Source organism: Strix uralensis, chromosome 1 (assembly GCF_047716275.1).
Source record: "Strix uralensis isolate ZFMK-TIS-50842 chromosome 1, bStrUra1, whole genome shotgun sequence".
Taxonomy (NCBI): domain Eukaryota; kingdom Metazoa; phylum Chordata; class Aves; order Strigiformes; family Strigidae; genus Strix; species Strix uralensis.
This window is the reverse complement of record NC_133972.1, coordinates 144554523-144573042: the sequence shown is the minus strand read 5'-3', so window position 1 is coordinate 144573042 and position 18520 is coordinate 144554523. Positions and strand designations below refer to the sequence as shown.

The 18520-nt window shown below is 37.2% G+C and overlaps 1 protein-coding gene across 7 annotated transcripts in view; it reads right to left on the bottom strand.

Annotated features, from left to right (window-relative positions):
- Positions 1-18520, bottom strand: part of RALYL (RALY RNA binding protein like) — a 407787-nt gene that overhangs the window by 250400 nt on the left and 138867 nt on the right. The window contains exons 3-4 of one of the 7 annotated variants that reach the window (XM_074883741.1): positions 15180-15226; positions 12403-12534 (exon numbers count right to left, since the gene is read on the bottom strand). The exons of 5 other annotated variants lie outside the window; for them this stretch is intronic. The gene's annotated coding sequence lies outside the window, so the exon portion shown is untranslated. The remainder of the gene's footprint in view (positions 1-12402; positions 12535-15179; positions 15227-18520) is intronic. One more of the 7 variants, XM_074883722.1, reaches the window with a different exon arrangement.

The window sequence follows — 18520 nt, the reverse complement described above, 5'->3', positions numbered from 1 at the left end:
TCATGCTCACATTTATTGCATGGTCACAGCAATTCTGATTCTGAACCATGGACTAGGCTCCCACCAAGCTCTGCATGTTTGGCAGAACTAGGGAGCACCAGTGAGCCATGAGACGTTGCTCAGTACCCTAGACAGCCCTGTCAGGAAACTTCTGTCAGAGCAGCATTACCCTTGTTGCTAGACTGGATATAGAAATGGTTTCCAAAGTGGCCACATGTTGATGCTCACACTCAAAAAATGTCTGGATAAGAATCAAAACCAATATGAGATAACTCAGATACTGTCCCTGAGAACAGGGAAACTCAGAAGGAAAATGCCTTTCATTGAGCATAACAGCAGTCCCATGGGGTGAACCAGAAAACTGCCAGTTTATTTACTGGAATTGCTTAAAGGAATCACAGAAAAGCTGCCAAGAAGAGAGAACTGTGAACATGTGGCAGAGAAGGAAAAGTATTTTGCCTTTTTAACACCTTGCTCCCCCTCGAGTACAGCTACATAGTTGAGCTTCACCTGGGTCACTAGATCAGGTTGGTAGACACAGGCAGGCAGCCCTATTTCCATAAAAATATGAGAGAGGTTCGATTTGCATTTCAGTACGGAGTCCTGGTATTATGAAGTCTTTAGAGCTGACATGCTAAAATATTAGCCTTTTACAAAGGTGTTTTCCAAAGTAAAGAACTTTTCCTGAATTACTGCAACTAAAAAACAATAACCAACAAGGTGTTGTTATATATATATGAATACTAAATATATATGTTAAATATATACATTTAGTTATATGCACTGACATTAAAATACTATAACCAAAGAAGTTTTTGCAATCTGTGTTTGCCAGACATTTTGACTGTTAGTTTCTCTTCTATATAAAAGCTGGTCAGTCCCAGGCTTCAAACTGTATTTTTATAGAGTGGTATCATCTTCTCAGATATAGCTATCAAGTTTACAGGGATCCACTGATTTCATTATTATCAAATTCCATAAAAGAAGACCACCCAGCAGATAAGAACACAATTATTTTTAAGCCTATGCAGTATAAATTGTAGGATGGTTCTATATCTTTTATACACGCAATTTATAAATGTGGACTATTTGAACTTGTATTTTAAGATATTTGGGGTTATTTGGCCCTAAACCAGAAAAGAGAGAGAGATTTAGCAGTTCAAAGTAGAAATGCATAATCTGTATGAATAAACTCTGAAATTAATTTGAAAATAAAAATGATAGCAATTGTCATTAAAAGCTTTACTTTCTAACAGAGTTTTTCATAATCTATTTAGAACAAAGACAAACCATGTTCATTTTCCAATTAAGGGTACAGAATTGAGTGTACTGGACATAATTTTTCTTTAATTCATTTGGAACAATATCTACACATACAGTCAGCACAATGAATTCTTTTTCCATTGTAGGAAAGGGAGAAAAATGGTTACATAGCTGTATCTCTGGAGTTCCCATAACCTATGGTAGGATCTATTTGAAGGACTGTTACTGATTCATACATTCATACCTTTTGACAAGTTAGACACCTTAGAGAAGGGTTAATCAGATTAAAAGAAGAAAAGTCCTGTGAAAAAGAATAAAACTGGTAAATTTTATTTTTAAGATTACTCATTACCATCATATCTGAGTCTCTAGGGAAAAGAAAAAGAAAAAATTGCAATTATGAGTTGCAGTTAATATTTGTCATATTTCACTTTCCATTTTGGTAAAGATGATCCCCCCTAAACAGGTCCTGATAAGAAGAACCGGCATACAAAAAAAATAGTCCACTCAGGAAGACTCAGCTGTTTGTAAACTCAAATGGGACAAGATGCAACCCAAGTCCAGGCTGACGTTTTGTGCAATGAACCTGTACAGGCAGGAGGATGACGTTACCCATCTTCAGTGATAGACAAAGTACTAGCATAGTGGGGATATTGCTGCAACTGGTATGTAGTATTAACCAGGAAGCAATCTTCAAATTTTTCAGAACAAGTTTACTTAAATACGATAGTGGAGGAAGATATTCTATTTCACTACTAATAAAAATACATACATTTGTTACTAATTTAATGTATATTATTTAATGTATATGATAAATTGTATTAAAAGCTCCAGAAATACTTTAGAACATATCTATTTTATTTACTTTCTGTATTGGATCACAAGATCATGTGTTCAAGATTGGTTTTCCTGAACAGAGAATGAAAGTAGCTGTGTTTTTATTTTCCTGTTGGCTTGTTTTAAATAGAAGGTTAAATTCTAGTGAATCTCTAATGTAGTAAGTCATGTGCACATGGGTGTGCATGTGGTTTTTTGCATATAGATGTATAAATGCATACAACAATCAATCAGAAGGTATATTAAAAAATTAGAAAAGCTTGCATTGTTAGAAGTATTAACTGAAAATGTCTTTGACTTTCACAAAGTCTGAAACACGTTTGATTTAGGGTCCAAAGAGTTGTATCCAAAAGCAACAAGCAGAGCAAATTCTGCCTGAAATTCTGCATTAAATTAAGACAAAAAGAGAGAGTGAGAAGATCTATAACTTAAATCTTTCTTATGGGGAGAGGTGATGTACGTGACCATCTCTCAAATGTCAGTGATAACTCTAATAGAAATAAATTTTATTTTATTTTATTTTAAATTTTAATTTATTTTATTTTATTTCAATTAAAATTTTATTCCATTTATCTTTTTTTATACAGTATTCATCTTAAAGCCAGCAGTTAAATTCCAGGCTGGCTTGTTTAAGTTTACATTGTAAACATCCCATCATTATTGGCTTAGAAACTGGCAGTTAATGTGCAGTAATCAATGTCTAAAGTAGAGCCTTGCTAGAAATAATATTGTGCCTACGTTTCTCAGATACTTTTATAAAGGGAAAAAAGGAAGACCTGGGGAACTACAGGCCATTCAGTTTCACCTCTGTGCTCAGCAAGATCATGGCGCAGATCCTCCTGAAAAATATGCTAGGGCACATGGAAAATAAGGAAATGGTTAGTGACAGCCAACATGGCTTCTCTACGGGCAGATCATGCCTGACGAATTTAATGGCCTTCTACAATGGGGTTACTGTGCTGGTGGACAAGAGAAGAAAGAGCAACCGACATCATCTACCTGGACTTGTGCAAAGCATTTCACACTGTCCTGCATGACATCTTCATCTCTAAATTGGAGACACATGGATTTGATGGATGGACCACTTGGTGAATAGGAGTTGGCTGGATGGTCACACTCAAAGAGTTGCCATCAATGGTTCAATGTCCAAGTGGAGAGCAGTGATGAGTGATATTCCTCAGGGGTTGGTATTGGGACAGGCACTGTTCAACATCTTTGTCGGCAACATGAACAGTGGGATTGGGTGCACCCTCAGCAAATTTGCCAAAGCCACCAAGCTGTGTCGTGTGGTCAACACGCTGGAGGAAAGGGATGTCATCCAGAGGGACTTTGACAGTCTTGAGAGGTGGGCCTGTGCAAATCTCACGAAGTTCTACAAGGCCAAGTGCTTGGTCAGGACAATCCCAAGCACAAATACAGGCTGGGCAGAGAATGCATTGAGAGCAGCCCTGAGGAGGAGGACTTGGGGGTGTTGTTTGATGAGAAGCTCAGCATGACCCGGCAATGTGTACTTGCAGCCCAGAAAGCCAGCCATATCCTGGGCTGCATCAAAAGAAACATGGCTGGCAGATTGAGGGAGGGGATTCTTCCCCTCTACTCTGCTTCCATGAGACCCCACCAGGAGTACTATGTTCAGCTCTGGGTTGACCAACATAAGAAGGACATGGACCTTCGGAGTGAGTCCAGAAGAGGCCACGAAGATGATCAGGGGTCTGGAGCACCTCCCCTATGAGGACAATCTGAGAGACTTGGGGTTGTTCAGCCTAGAGAAGAGAAGGCTCCACGGAAACCTTACAGCAGCCTTCCAGTACCTAAAGGGGACCCAAAAGAAAGATGGGGAGGGACTTTTTACAAGGGCATGTAGTGATAGGACAAGGGGTAATGGCTTTAAACTGAAAGAGGGTAGATTTAGATTAGATGTAAGGAAGAAGTTCTTCACTGTGAGGGTGGTGAGACACTGGCACAGGTTGCCCAGAGAAGCTGTGGCTGCCCCCTCCCTGGAAGTTTTCAAGGCCAGGTTGGATGAGGTTTTGAGCAACCTGGTCTAGTGGAAGGTGTCCCTGGCCCTGGCAGGGGGGTTGGAACTAGATGATCTTTAAGATCCCTTCCAACCCAAACTGTTCTATGAGTTTATGATTCTATGATATAATTATTTTTAGATAAATACGAGTTTGTGGATTTTTCTAATAAGAAAGGTGTTTTCATGTCTTTGCTTTGGGAATGCGTTTGAAGAAATTAAACTCTGCTCTTTTGGGAGCTTCATAAATAAAAGATGCATAAGATTAAATGCACCTACATAAGCAAAATTCTGTGTTCTTGTAGAGAGACATTTGATAAGTGAATCCATTTTCTGTATGTCATCTTTGAAGGGGATAGCATTTTCTTTTAACATGTGAATTAAAGAGCAAAGCATGTAAAACCTTTCCCAGGCACAGATTCCACCATTGTACTTTGCACTGTTAATTGGACACTAGTGGAAAGAAGTACCCATTCAAACTCCTTGCCTGAAGGATGTAGAGAGATATAACCATTTAAAATCCAATCATGGTCTCAGAGCAATCCTCAGTCCTGTATGAGAACCTTATGCCAATGGAAACTGGATGGCAGAGAACCTATCAATCAGATCAGATGTAAAATATCTCTGTTCACAGGAGTCTTCAGACATTAAATTAATTTGCTGATGATTAAATAGAAAGTCTCTAACAACAATCTTCTGACATATTTCAGAATGTAAATCTACTAGACTTGAAGTTGGCAACAGAAAAAGTCCCAGCTTTGCCCTGCTTGTCTTAGTACAATGGGCTCAGGTTAAGGACATCACCAGTATCCATAGTTCAGCAGGTTGGTTTCTTCTGTCTGTATTAGAAAATTACAGTGAGAGAATAATTTACTGCATAAAATACAGTTTAAGTGGTTCCACACTGGGTCACTAAATCCCCCCAAAATGACAAAATGGGCACTGCAATTATTGCATAAAGAGAAACTTAAAACTGGGGTGGTACAGACCTCTGCTTTTGAGAATCACCACATTTACAGTCCCAGTCATTGGTACAGTTAAGATGAGCATCCAGGATGTAGAATCACACCAAGCACAGATGTATCCACAGCACATGACATGAAACCTGTACCTTGGATGTTCCCCGTCCTCAGTAGGACTATGCTTTACTGCATCTGGGAGAACACCCTCCACTTGGGCTTCAGAGGACAAGAATTTTAAATTTAATGTAAATTCCCTATCTTTTGTCCAGGTTTGTTCCATGTGACTGGCACCCTTCCTGCAAAAGGTGATCTTTAACTTCTGATTGAAGTTCCTTGATACTAGTGCTTGCTTACTGAACCTTTACCATGAAATAAAATAAATAGTGACTTTACTGCCTTTTTTCCTTCTGTAATTTCTACATTACTTTCCATTTTTTTGCCAGCTCTCTCCTTTTGCTCCCTTCCATGATGTAAACGAAGAAGGAACAAACAGTTCTAATTCCCAAAATCAAATGTCAGACCAAAATGTGCTTCCAGCTGAATTCACTCTAATTCTTAGTAATTCAAAATAATTCCAGTTTAGTTAAATTCCAAACCATTTCTTCCTTTTTGTATTTTTTAAAATACTTTTAGCAAAATGTCACTGCACGGTAGTTTTTCTCTCTCACACACACAGAGACACACACATACAAATATCACTGGCTATAAACTGTGTGCAATAAAGATGTAATAAAGATAAATGTAGATTCTTTTTCCACTGTACCTTTCATTTTTCCAAAAGACTGGTCTGCTGACAGACTGACTTATAAGAGATTTTATTTGAAATCATAAATAACTTGTATTCACTGATCTAAATTAAATGAATATTGTAGAGATAGTGCCACAAGTAAAAATATAATGAAGAATAATGTAGGTAGAAAAAAGGAAAGTTTGAAATATTCATCATATAAAAAAAATTATCATTCCATTTTACATTCTTAGAGTAATTGACATTGAAAAACAAATGCCCTTAAGAGTTGTGCTTAGAAAATAAAATCTTTGAATCAATGTTAAACCCATCTCTGTTATCGCTCAGAGATTATATATGTTGAAAGTGTATTCTGTTATTGATGTAACAACAACATCAATTAATTTCACGTTTCTTTTCATTGCCATTTACACAATCCTGAAACACTCACTAAACCAGACCTGTCTGATTCCCAAGAAGAGCTGAGACATCATGAAAGGCTGTATGATTCCGTTACCCACTGGTGAATCCAAAAATGCCTCAGCAGACCTGATGTCAGAAGCTTTCCCTGTGAGCTCTTTCCAACTATTTTCAGCATATTATGGAACAAAGGTACCGCAAATGCAAACAGTCTTTTGAGAGCATGAAGAGAACAGTTTAGCTGAACAAAGAGGGCACATACACTAATTCAATTTTGCAGACATGTAAGTGGGCATCTTACATAGGCCTCTGAGGTTGAAGCATCCCTGTTCTGCAGGATAACACAGAACACTGCCATTTTTTCTTATACCTCTCTTTTATCTTATCTCTGACCCAATTCCTCCTCAGGCCCTGATCCTTCAGACTAATTGTTTTTCCCTACTCCCTGCCACTGGGGTGAGAATGTCCCCATGTGCCAAGTAGGACCACAAAGGCAGTTCTGGTGCTGCTGCTGCATGTCAGTGGGCACTCACAACAGCAAGGGGAGCAGCACAGAGCTCCAAGCTGTAATCCTCTGAGAGCCCTCTCCATGGGGCTTGTTTATTATCCACAAAGCAACAGCAAGTCAACCACAAAACACATGGCAATGATCCCCAGATGCTTTCTGAGCTCCAGTCAGCCAGGACAGAGTGTCACGCTCTTCCCTCTCATTTCAGTCTTTTTTTTCCCTCTTGCTCCAGCAGCCATATGACCAGCCAGGATCACTTTAACACCTTACTGGTTGTGTTTACTTTTTACTACAATGTTTGCATCTAAACTCAACAGGAGGAAATTGAAATTCAGTGGAATTCTGACTCTGAAAAAAATTTCTCAGCATTAGATGTTCATGGCAAACATTTTAATGGCCATAAAATTAGGGTTTTTGTTCCCACAGCTAAAAGAAAATAGACTATCAATACAAAGGCTTTTTCCAAGACAATAACTGAAAACATTTTCATTCTAAGTATTCTGTATGCCGGCTGACTTACTGGGATACTTTACACAATCCCTGGCAATGTTTATTTGATTGGGCCACTGCCAAAAAATAAAATAATTTGGAATTCAACACAGGTTACTCAGAACCACCAGCTTTATCTATTGCTATGCAACCTCCTACTATAAGCATGGCAAAAGAAAAAAACAACAGAATTTTGAAGCCTGTCTCTATCACATTACTTCCCCCCCCCCCCCCCCCAATTTGCATTTTTCTTTAGAAGCAGTCCAGAGCTACATGACTCAGAAAACAGAATTTACAAATGATATATGAGTTTCAGCACAAAACTGCAGTAGAAAAATCGCATCCCACATTCTAAAAAGGTTCTCTCTTTGGCTTGAAAAGCTATGCCTATATTAGCCCAGCAACACATCTTGAGAAAGCTTTCTTACTTGTTTCTACTCTAGAATAACATAAGCAAATTACAGAAACACCAATTCCTTTGTGCTGCAGTACTCCTATAGTACCCTTTTAGAAGGCACTGAAAACACACAGGAGAGTTCTTAGTTTAAATGAAGGGGTGCTTATTTCTACACCAACCTAGCTATGACCCAGAGTTCACACAAAACTGGCACCATGAGGCAAGTCCATGCTCAGACGTGTATGCCAGGCAAGTATAACAGTATAGACATAGTCATGAATCCAAATTATAACTGAGCCTCAAGGACAGCATACTAAAGCAATCATGTAACTTGTCAGCTACAGAAATATCTTTCAGAGTAATAATTAATTCTTGCATCCGTATAAGTACAGAAAAATCAAAGATTTGTTATTTGTCCAGTTACAGTGACCTCTAATCTAATTATTACAGTTTATTCCTCATAGTGACAGAATTGAAGATGATATGCACAAAGTTACCCATTTCTCTGGTGTTTCATCTGACTTCCTTTTTGACTCAAAGTATGGTGGTTCTCTGTAAAGTTTTGCCTTTGGAGCATGTCCAGAACTGCCAGAGCATGTGTATCTAAATCACTCACTTTCAGCGGATCAAGGTGCAGTGCACCTCTGAAGACAAGTTTAACCACCAGGTTATATAGCCACCACTCCAGTGGAGGTAGTATCCAGCGTCATTGTAATGATTATTCTCCAAATATGAAACATCAAGAACATTGTTTTTCAGCTGAGATACCAGCAAACAAAACACTTTCTCATGTAATGAAGAGGGTTACCAAGTGTATAGACCTAACCCAAAATGAAGGCTGTAGTCCTAGAAATCATAGTTCACTAGTTTCTGTGGGCTTTTTTGTAGAATAAAACATTATTACCTTTTTGCAGGAATGAATCAACAATATCTTTAAGTATGAGTCAGGAGTATGGAAGTATCTTTAAATGTTTTGACATTTTACCACCTTAGGTTTGCTGTGCACCAGCTTGACTTTACTTTTATGGCTGCTCTAAATTTCATTGCCCATCAAAAGTTTCTAAGGTGCTACTACAATACTGGGAAGGAACATCCATATAGAATCATGGAATCACAGAATGGTTTGAGTTGGAAGAGACCCTTAAAGATCATCTAGTCCAACCCCCTCTGCCATGGGCAGGGTCATCTTCCACCACATCACGCACAAAACCGCATCCGACCTGACCTTGAACAATTCCAATGATATGGCATCCACAACTTCTCTCGGCAACCTGTTCCAGTGTCTCACCACCCTCACTGTAAAAAATTTCTTCCTTATGTCCAATCTAAATCTACCTGTATCATGTTTCCCAAGCTGCTTTTGCCCACAGGATCCTCAGAATGCAGAACTAGCCCTAGTTGCTTTACCTTCTCCCTCCCCATCACAGAAAATATGAAGTGGATGTAGTTTTCGACACACTATTTGGGTGCTTTCATCTGGCAATGTGGCACCAACAAGGAAAATTCCAATTGTACTACTTGTGTATACATTTATTCTCATGCAATATTCATGTCTAGCAGAAGACAGCTAACAGAAAAAGCAGACGGATAGGCTGTTATGACCATGAAAGTGAAAATCTCTGCCAGGTAGAAAGAATTTAAACAGTTGCTCCAAAGTTGGAAAGGTCAAGATGATGCTGTGACAGCTTGCTTTACCAGGAACAGCCTCTTCTTTGTGCAACTGGTAATGGAAAAGAGTCACTACATTCAGTCTGTAGCGAACTACTTATTAAATGGGTCGGAGAATACATATTTCAAAAGTTAGACTGTTGGCCATAAAGGGTGCAGTTTAATTCTATAATAAACACAAGCTTGATGTTCACAGAAATAACGGTGTCAGAGTTGCCCTTTATAACATTGATCCAGTGCTGGTAAACATCAGGAAGAGGACAGAAAGCTTGCTGCAAGTACAAGCCACAGACATTATGTTATCGAATTGCAGTGAAAACAAAATAACATGAATAAAGCAAGCTTGATAAACTCATAATGCCAAATATTTTTCTCAGTAATACAGTACCTGCAAACAATCTGCACTGCTGCCCATAAGGAAAAACTCATTTTAATAATCTAAATATTTGCCCGCTAGTCCCAACTGATTTGTCTGTAACAGTGTTAATGTGCTAGGAATGGTAATGCAATGATTTTGAACACACTTTTATGCTTCCTTTGATATTCCAAGTATCTCAGTTGCTGTCCCTGAACAAGAAAATCACATAATTACTTCTGCAAAGAGGCTTGTCATAATCCAATGTTTAGTACAGACCTCTTCTTTCTTTGGAATGTGAACTCTGAAATGCTAAACTCAATATGAAACAGTCAACAAATGCACACATTTTTCAATAAAAATGGTCTTGTGCTGACAAAATCATAGCCTGCTAATGCACCTCTTAGATTGATAAATGTGAATGTGAAAGCTGAACAATGTGACTTTCCTATCAAGTTTTTCATTTGCATAGGTTACCTCAAGGTCTCCATTCAAATTATTTGGTCTCTTCTATGAAATCAACAAACATGAACCACTCCATTTCTCAGCACCAATTTCCTGTTTCACTACTTGCTCCTTCCAAGCTCTTTACCTCCCACAAAGCACGAAACCTCGTGAGACCAAAATGTGATACAGCACGTGGATATTCCCATTATATAGTAAAGGTGAAGAAAGGGATTCACATAACAGAAAAAAGGCCAGACAATAAAAAAGATTTTGAGATGAGATAAGATTCATTTGTTTATAACCACCATTTTTGCTCATGAGAACAAGTACCCCAACATTACAAAGAATTTACTCTGTGCACAAAAAATGAAGAATACATTGACAAATCCTGTGCAAGCACATGTTTTTGCCAGTTTTACCTCTTGCTTAAAGAAGTGCTGGTTAGAGCTATATTAAAATTACAGGTTGCCAAGGCTTGCCTTCTGACCTTAAAGAAGAGAGGCGCTGCACAGTTTTCATCCACCTGGCTAAACTCCTGCCTTCCTTTTCTTCCCTTCCCAAAATGAAGCATCTATGTTCAGACCAGGCCTGCTTTGTGGTGCTTGCAGACTGCACCCTGCAATGAGGTGCTGGTTAACACAGGACACAGCACAGCAGGGCACATGCCGTTGACTAAGCAGTCCTGACTGTTTTGTGACTGTGCTTGAGACTCTGCCACGGCCCTGTGTTTGGCTCCTTGGACATTGTGGGAGGAAAACTCAAAAACCAGTGGTCTCTTTGAGAAGTAGGACCTCACAGGTCAAGTTCAAGGATGTCTTTCCTGAACTGCCTCTGAAGGTTAACCAACATTGCTCTGTAAAGAAAGCTGTTCCTCAAAAGAGGAGACCTGGCCCTGAAATCTGCCTCCAAAGGATGACAAAACGCCATTGAAATATAACACCACTGGGTACAAGAAAAGCTTTGCTAATTTCCTCCAAGGCCAGGAGAAGGCATTGAATTTTTTTCACCCTTTGAAAAAAGAAGATGTGCATCCTACAGAGCCATCTTTCATTTCTCTATACACTTATTCCTTAACTAGCACAGAGATTAACAGGAAATTTAAGAGCAAACTTGCTTTGTTCAATCTGGTTCTCTTGGTAGAGAAAGAAAAATGATCATTACAAAACAGAGATATACAGGAGGAAAAGCAGAAAAAACTGTCTGCTGAAGTGAAGCAGCAGCAGTTTACTTACAACTAAGGTGACTGTAACAAGAGAGGGAGCAACAGCAACTAAAGATTGCTGAGATCTCTGAAAAAGCAGAGATTTCAGCCATGCAAAACTATATGTGCTTTTGAGTAGACTTTCTTTGTTCTTTTGGTTGGCTCCTTGGTCCCTCCCTCTATTTAGTCCACATGCCATGTTACCCACAGCACCTTTGCTGCTGCTGTGTTACACCCAGTTGGATAAGTCATGCAGCTTCCCCATGACTCAGTTGCTGCCCCTTCCATACCTCAGAACAAATCTTATACTTACCTAGTCTATGTAGATTGAAAGTATCTTGGGTAAACTGCCTGTTACTTTGTGAACTGCTCCACACAGGATAGCCTCATTTTAAGTAGTCCCTAGGCACTACCAGAGTATGTCTCTCCAAAGACACAGGAGAAAAGAGTATAGAAAGATTTTTAAAACAAAAAAAAAAGAAAAACAAGAAAAAAAAAAAGGATCAGACTGTGTCCTGTCTATATTTAAGATTTTATTATGCTATTTGAAATATGATCAAAATAAACTTATGGATAATAAGTGATGGTGTGTATCAAACACAGGTAGGCCTGTTCATAAGAAGGGAGGAAACAGTCACACAAATCTCACACAAAGTCACATAATGACAAAAGAATAGTATTTTGGTTAAATCAGCAAAGCAAAATTGAGGTTTAAAACATTTTACAAATAATTAAAATATGACCTTGATCCTTACTGGTACTTAGATACACATCTTCCATTGGCAGTCCAAATTACTATGTGGTAGCTTTATTAGAAAAACAACACAGCTCACAAATTACCAAATATATATCTCTGAATACCTATTAGAATTAGCTTTCATGCTTGAGTGAACTAAGAAGTAGTTGATTTTATAAGAAATATAAAGCTATTTGTGAAAACTGCTGAACTTTTTAAATCCCACCAACCAATACACTAAGAGCCACATTCTCAATGTCACCAATTGAAGTCTGTACCTTCCTTATATAGAAGAATCAATCCTTGTAAGCAAAACAATTGGGGAGTGCAGAAACATCTGTGCAATTGCAAAAACAATGCAAAAAATAAACTTACTTTATCCCAAGGGTCTAATCCTGGCAACAGTCATACACAGGAGTAGCTTTATTCCAGTCTGAGCAGAGACAATGAGCAACTTTACTACAGAAAATATTCCTGTACAAGTGTTTCCAGGATCCGTTCCCAAATCTATAAAGAAACCATGTTAAGAGCTCAGGTACAGTTGTTGTCTACACTTATATAGTTTACATTGGAATAAAATTACATAAAAATATGTAATTTAACATTAAAGCTATGCTAGGAAATTGAAAGAATTGCTTGTTTTTTCCCCTCCATCAGCTATCAAAAAAGCAATTTGAAATTGAATAAAAAGGGAGATATTATCTGAACTGTAGGTGTTGTGAAAACTGTGCAGTGAAAATTAAAATACTAGTTTGTGCTGCAGCCATAAATTACTAAACTAATTATCTAGTAGCAGGCAAAACTGAATCATTCAAAGGGGTAATTAGCAATCAGACATAATGAGTACTGCTACTATTTCTTGTCATACTGTATTTAGCTTCTGTGCAGCCTAGAGGAACTGAATTATTTCCTATCCTTCTCAGAGGGCATTACTGCTATATTGAGTGCATCAGCCCATATTATTACTCCCAGTAGTTTAATTCTTCACTGGACTGCACACTTCTGATTTCTCCTGTCAAAGTTTTGCCTGATCTCCTGGGTCCTTTTAAGCAGGTATCATCCTCACAGTTTCCTCCTTGGCCTTAGCATAAATGTAAACTGCAACGTAATCAAATTACATGGCTCTTTTATTATTTTTATTGTATTCCTGTCCGTGAACATATGCTGCATCTTATAGATAGTTCATGTTTTCTATAGCATTTGGACATTATACACAGCGTAAAATGGAAGACTTGCATAAAACTGTATATCCAGAGTGCATAGAGGGGAATTAGACTGTTAATGCTGACTTTTCAGATAAGAATGTGCAAACCCACATATGTTGTTGATCAAAGGTACTTTGGAGAAAACTCATCTTTTTTCCAATTAGTTTAACATCCACACTTCACAACAAGGAATAAAAACTACAAAACATCAAGCAAGTGTTGCTTTTATTTGGAAAAAAGATAGCACAGAAAATCCAGATTCCTTAGTTAATACATTCTGTTGGGGGTCTCTTTTAACTTTGAATACAAAAGTTTATTTTCAGCCAGACAATGTCTTATTGTCATAAGCTTCACATTACTGGTGGCCTCTTATTTTGCGCAAAGTTTTTGTACATGCACGTACTCAAGAATATATCACAGACTTCAACAGAACATCTCTTTATGAAAGCCAGATTTTACCGATATATTTGCATTTTTGCAGCACAGTCCAAGGACCATCTGGTAATATGTATCAGCAGAGAAGCTGATGACCTATGAAAACTGGTGAAAGTAGAATGCTTTAGTGAAGGACTACTACTCTGATATAAAAACTCTAGAGATTTAAATATTTTCAATTTATTATATTATGTTAATATTAGACATAATGATAAATAATATTCACTAATAAGTGATTAGGTATCCATGTTCAAATTTTCTTTCATCATTTGCAGCTTCAAGCAAAGTTTTCCTCTGCTGTCCACCAACTGTCAAGGGCTCTGGCTGTTTACCAGGTTTTTATGGAGTGACGTAGGGATCTGGGCTAATACTAAGCTACCAAGGTTGAATTCTTTTCAATGAGTTGATGCAATAGAGCAACAATGTAGAAAACATTGGAAATATTTTCAAGAAGATATCTCCTCACTAAATATAGTATAACTTACATATCAGCATGAGTAGAATCCCCTTCCACCCACGCCAATTTTTTTCTTATGAAACTTGCAGTGACACTAAAGTTTACTGTTCTGGTGGAAAGAAAGAGAGAATTGCAGTGCAGGGTTATTGACCAGCCTGCTCTTCATCACATCATTTGCTTGCTTACATTTGTGCTTCTACAAAGGCCAGGATTTGGCACATAATAGTTTGGCCCACATTCCCCAAACCAGATTAACATAATTTAGTGCCAAATTAGCATTCGTGGCTGAGCAAACACTGGCTGCAGCATCAGGGCTGGTCCATTTCAAAAACAGAACAGAGATTTTTATGAGTTGCATCTACTTTTTAGTCAGTATCCATGTGTCAGTAGTAGTTCCTCTCTGAATAGACTGATAAGGTGTCTGCTTGAGTCAAATCTGAGTCTGTTCCACTAGTTTCCAGAATCTGTTACTTTTATTTGAAACTGCTTACTCCTAAGCATCTAAATGTGCATATCACTATGGTAGGCTGAAAAGAGTTGATTGTATATTTTTTTTTGTCAAGTACTCCTGCAGATGTATTGCTTTTGAACTAAGGTCTTCAGGAGTTATGACAACATCTTTCTCGCACGCTACTACCAGTTTCATGGCTTAGAACTGTAGATTTACACTGGTCTTTGCATTTAGATTGGATCTAGGATGCTAGTGTCCCAGTCCTGAATACATTCATTGAGGCTAAACAGATGCATATACAGAGTTCGGATTATTAGCTATCTTCATGGAACAAATACATTACATTTCAGAAAGCACATATTTTTAACTGGGTTTTTATTAGTCATAGAAAGAAGGAACTTTAAATTCACATAATTTTTCTTCAGTCTCCTTAAAAAATATTTATGTGATTTTTAGCAGTTTACTGTAATTTCTCTTTAGTAAGATGCTGCAAATAATAACCCAAGTTTAGGATTGTGAACTACTGTATCATTTTTATTTGGAATAATTATGACTTCCATATTGCCAATCACATCTTTGGGGAACATTACAAATTCAACCTCACCTGTATATTTTTGCTTATTGAAGTTCCCAAAATCCAAATATTGCTCTCTGTTTAAAAAACACATTAACAAGGTAGAATTAGTAAATGATTAGGTTAAGGCAGATGTCCAGAAACAAGTTTCAAATGGATCACAGATTAAATATGTGATTATACTTGTACTAATTCTCCTTACTGGACAATTTTTTTGAATTGAAAGCTATGAAAGTCAATCCTTTATTCTCACTGCAATTTCATCTTTATGTAATCCTTCCATGGAATGATCTATAGCATTCTTCTTTGATGTCAAGTGGTCACTATGAAAGCTAATATTCTTTCAAGAAATACGAAGCTCCCTGTTTTCTTTTTTCTTCATCTCCTCACTTCATCCTGCCTTCTCTTTTTGTTATCAAAAGGAGAATTAGGGCATTTTGATTCAAAATGCACATCACACAGATGGGTTAAAGCTTTTCCACTTTGATCTCCTAAAAACCTCTCAAACCTCTTGATCAAAGAACTCCTTCCTAAGATCTGAGTCCTGCAGCCATTGGCTGTTTCACTGAAATTGGTGAGAATAGGACCATTCCTGGCTGGCCTTGAACAAATGGAGGTAGAGCGCTAACATTCACTAGCTGCATTCAGATTTCCTCTTTCTTGATGGTTGGTGCTTCCTCATTATGAGCTCTTCCATATCTTTGGCAATTTCCCTGTTTCTATTATGTAAAATCTACATGTTTTCACATTCTGCAAGTATCAAGATTTAATCAGTCTGTATCTTCATTTATTCTACACATTTTCCATTAAAATTATTTTCATTTCAATCAACTGATAGTAGATTTCATACCTGACAGCTATGTCACAACACATTTCTAACCAATAGCTATTTTTCCCCACTTGAATTTATTCATTTAAGAAGGTCAGTCTTGGTTACATTAAGAAGAAACACTTACTTGCAATTTAAATTTGGACAAGTAGTACCCTGAAATAAAGTTTAAAAAGGCATTATGCGCACCCTTATTTGCAAAATGTGTACACACAAACACAAATCTGCCGAAGTTAAGAAAGTTTTTATGTTTTAACCATTTTAGTAGAAGCAAGTTCATGTAGAAATACTCTAGAATATGGAAATGTATAAGCTCTAGTTCTGGTTCTACTCCTGTGGTTTCATTAGAATTGTGTGAGGCTTGACTGACACCTCTGCATTCAGTCTGGTCCTGCCGGCAAGATACTCTCCCTTAATTGTTCTGTAGCCTGTGGCCTCTCTTCATCCTGGAAAGCATCAAATTACTATAGTTTATTGCACTCTAAATGCATCTTTGTATAAAGTAGCCAGAGAGGGCGTAAATGGAAGTAAATGTTTCTTCTTAAATATTGTTCCTAAGTGTGAACTTCATTTTATACACTATCATTTAAAGCCCAGCCATAACCTTTATTCTAATATCAAATTGAACTTTGAGATTTATTAAGGCTGAACAAGAGAAATGTTTCTTGCTTTCCATTTCCACACTGCCAGGAGTTGTTTGTTCTAACCTGACATGGAATTGGGCTAAATTTCATGTTGAAACCACAGGTTCTCTTACCCACTTCCTTATGCCACCATAATTACAGCAAAATATTACTGTGATAAAACCAGCTGTCACAATTCCCAAGGTTATTAGTCTTTAATAATCAGTCTTTAAATGTTATTTCAGTCACTGACCACTCAGGTCTGTTGGTAACCATTTTCTCATCTCTTTACATGCATTTAACAATTTTTTACATAAATATGTAAACCTCAGGTGATAAGATGCTCATCTTTTCATTGAGACCAAATCTGATCTTTTTGGGTGTTTTGACACCCAAGAGCTCTGGGTACATGAAACTTATGATTACATTGCTTTAAGAGAAATGTACTATAACTTATGGGAACAATCTTGGAAGTGTAATTCCTACTAAGTGATGTTCCCACTGGTTTTTAAATCTTTGGGTGAGGTAAAAAAAAAAAAAAAGGCAGAATTTATGTCTTTTAGATGCAGCTTGTTGTGTCCCATTGCTTTCTGGGAGCAGGAAGGGAAAAGGAAGAAAACCATATTCTTCTTCGAAGGGGATGGAAATGTTCTGGAGATAGAGACCTTGAGTTATCCTATACTGAGTCTTGAAATCATACATTATACATGGTTACAAAGAAAAGGTTCTTATAGAACAGAAGTGAGATAAAAGAACTACATATTAACTTTTTGAGATTAAAATAATTGACAGAAAACAATTTTAGTTTAGAAAACTTGACTACTTTGATGACAGATTTTAAGACACATTTTCAGAGTCCCAAAGTTTCTGTAGAAATCTTTTCTAACTGTTGTCAGGTTTTAGTCTTTGTCTAAAACTGGTACATGCCACATCTAGTTTATCTCCCAGCACAGCAAAATAATGAAATGAACAACAAAAGGCACTTTAAGAAGCACACTTTTAAAAGCATCTGTATTCCTAAAGTCCCCTCCTGGACTAAATTTAGCTACATGATTGCAACTGAAAGCAGAATTCCTCCCAGGTTTTAAACATGTAGTTCCAATGACAAACACTTAAGGCAGAAATTATGCCCTCAGATACACTTCAGCAGCTGGAGTCTAGTACAGGTTTTGAAGGCAGAATTTGACCTTAAGAAGTAAAATAAAGGACAGTCTCATAACCTTTAAGGGGGTAACACCTAAATGTGACTCCAAGGGGGCACAGTACCAAAGCTAACAGCAGCAGCTGTATTTAGTAGATTAGAATCCAGCTTGTTAAAGTATTTTTAATATGAATATATATTGCATATAACATAAAATGCAACAAAAGCTTTTCTCTAGTAGTGTAGATAAAGCTGATAAATTTCCTTTCCTATACTGGAGGTCAATAGCACTTATTTTTATCATTCTGCACTGCTCATAATTTTTGAGTTAGTAAAGACAGATTATGGATGAAATTTTCAGCTATGAAGCATACCAATGTTCAAATCTATAGATAACTATTGCTCTTCATGCTATTTTTACTTTATAAAAGTATCAACAGCTTAAAATACCATTTTTTTTCCCACAATGATTTGTTTTGGAAGAATTTAAGCAGACTATTCTCACTAAGAGGTCTAGAAATTACAACCATGCTACCAAACTTTCATATTCTCATCATCCAAACATAAAATTTGTTATGCAAAAACTCTGAAGTTTCTAACTTTGTTCCTCCTAGCACTGTAATTGTGCCCTTTTCTAGGCTGGTTTTAAAATCTTTATAGATTATGATCTATTGTCTTTAGAAATGAAGATTCACTTATATTCCATATAAAACCTAATTTCATTTGATTTCAAGTGCTACTTAAACAAAATACACCAATTTATCTGCTATTTATATCT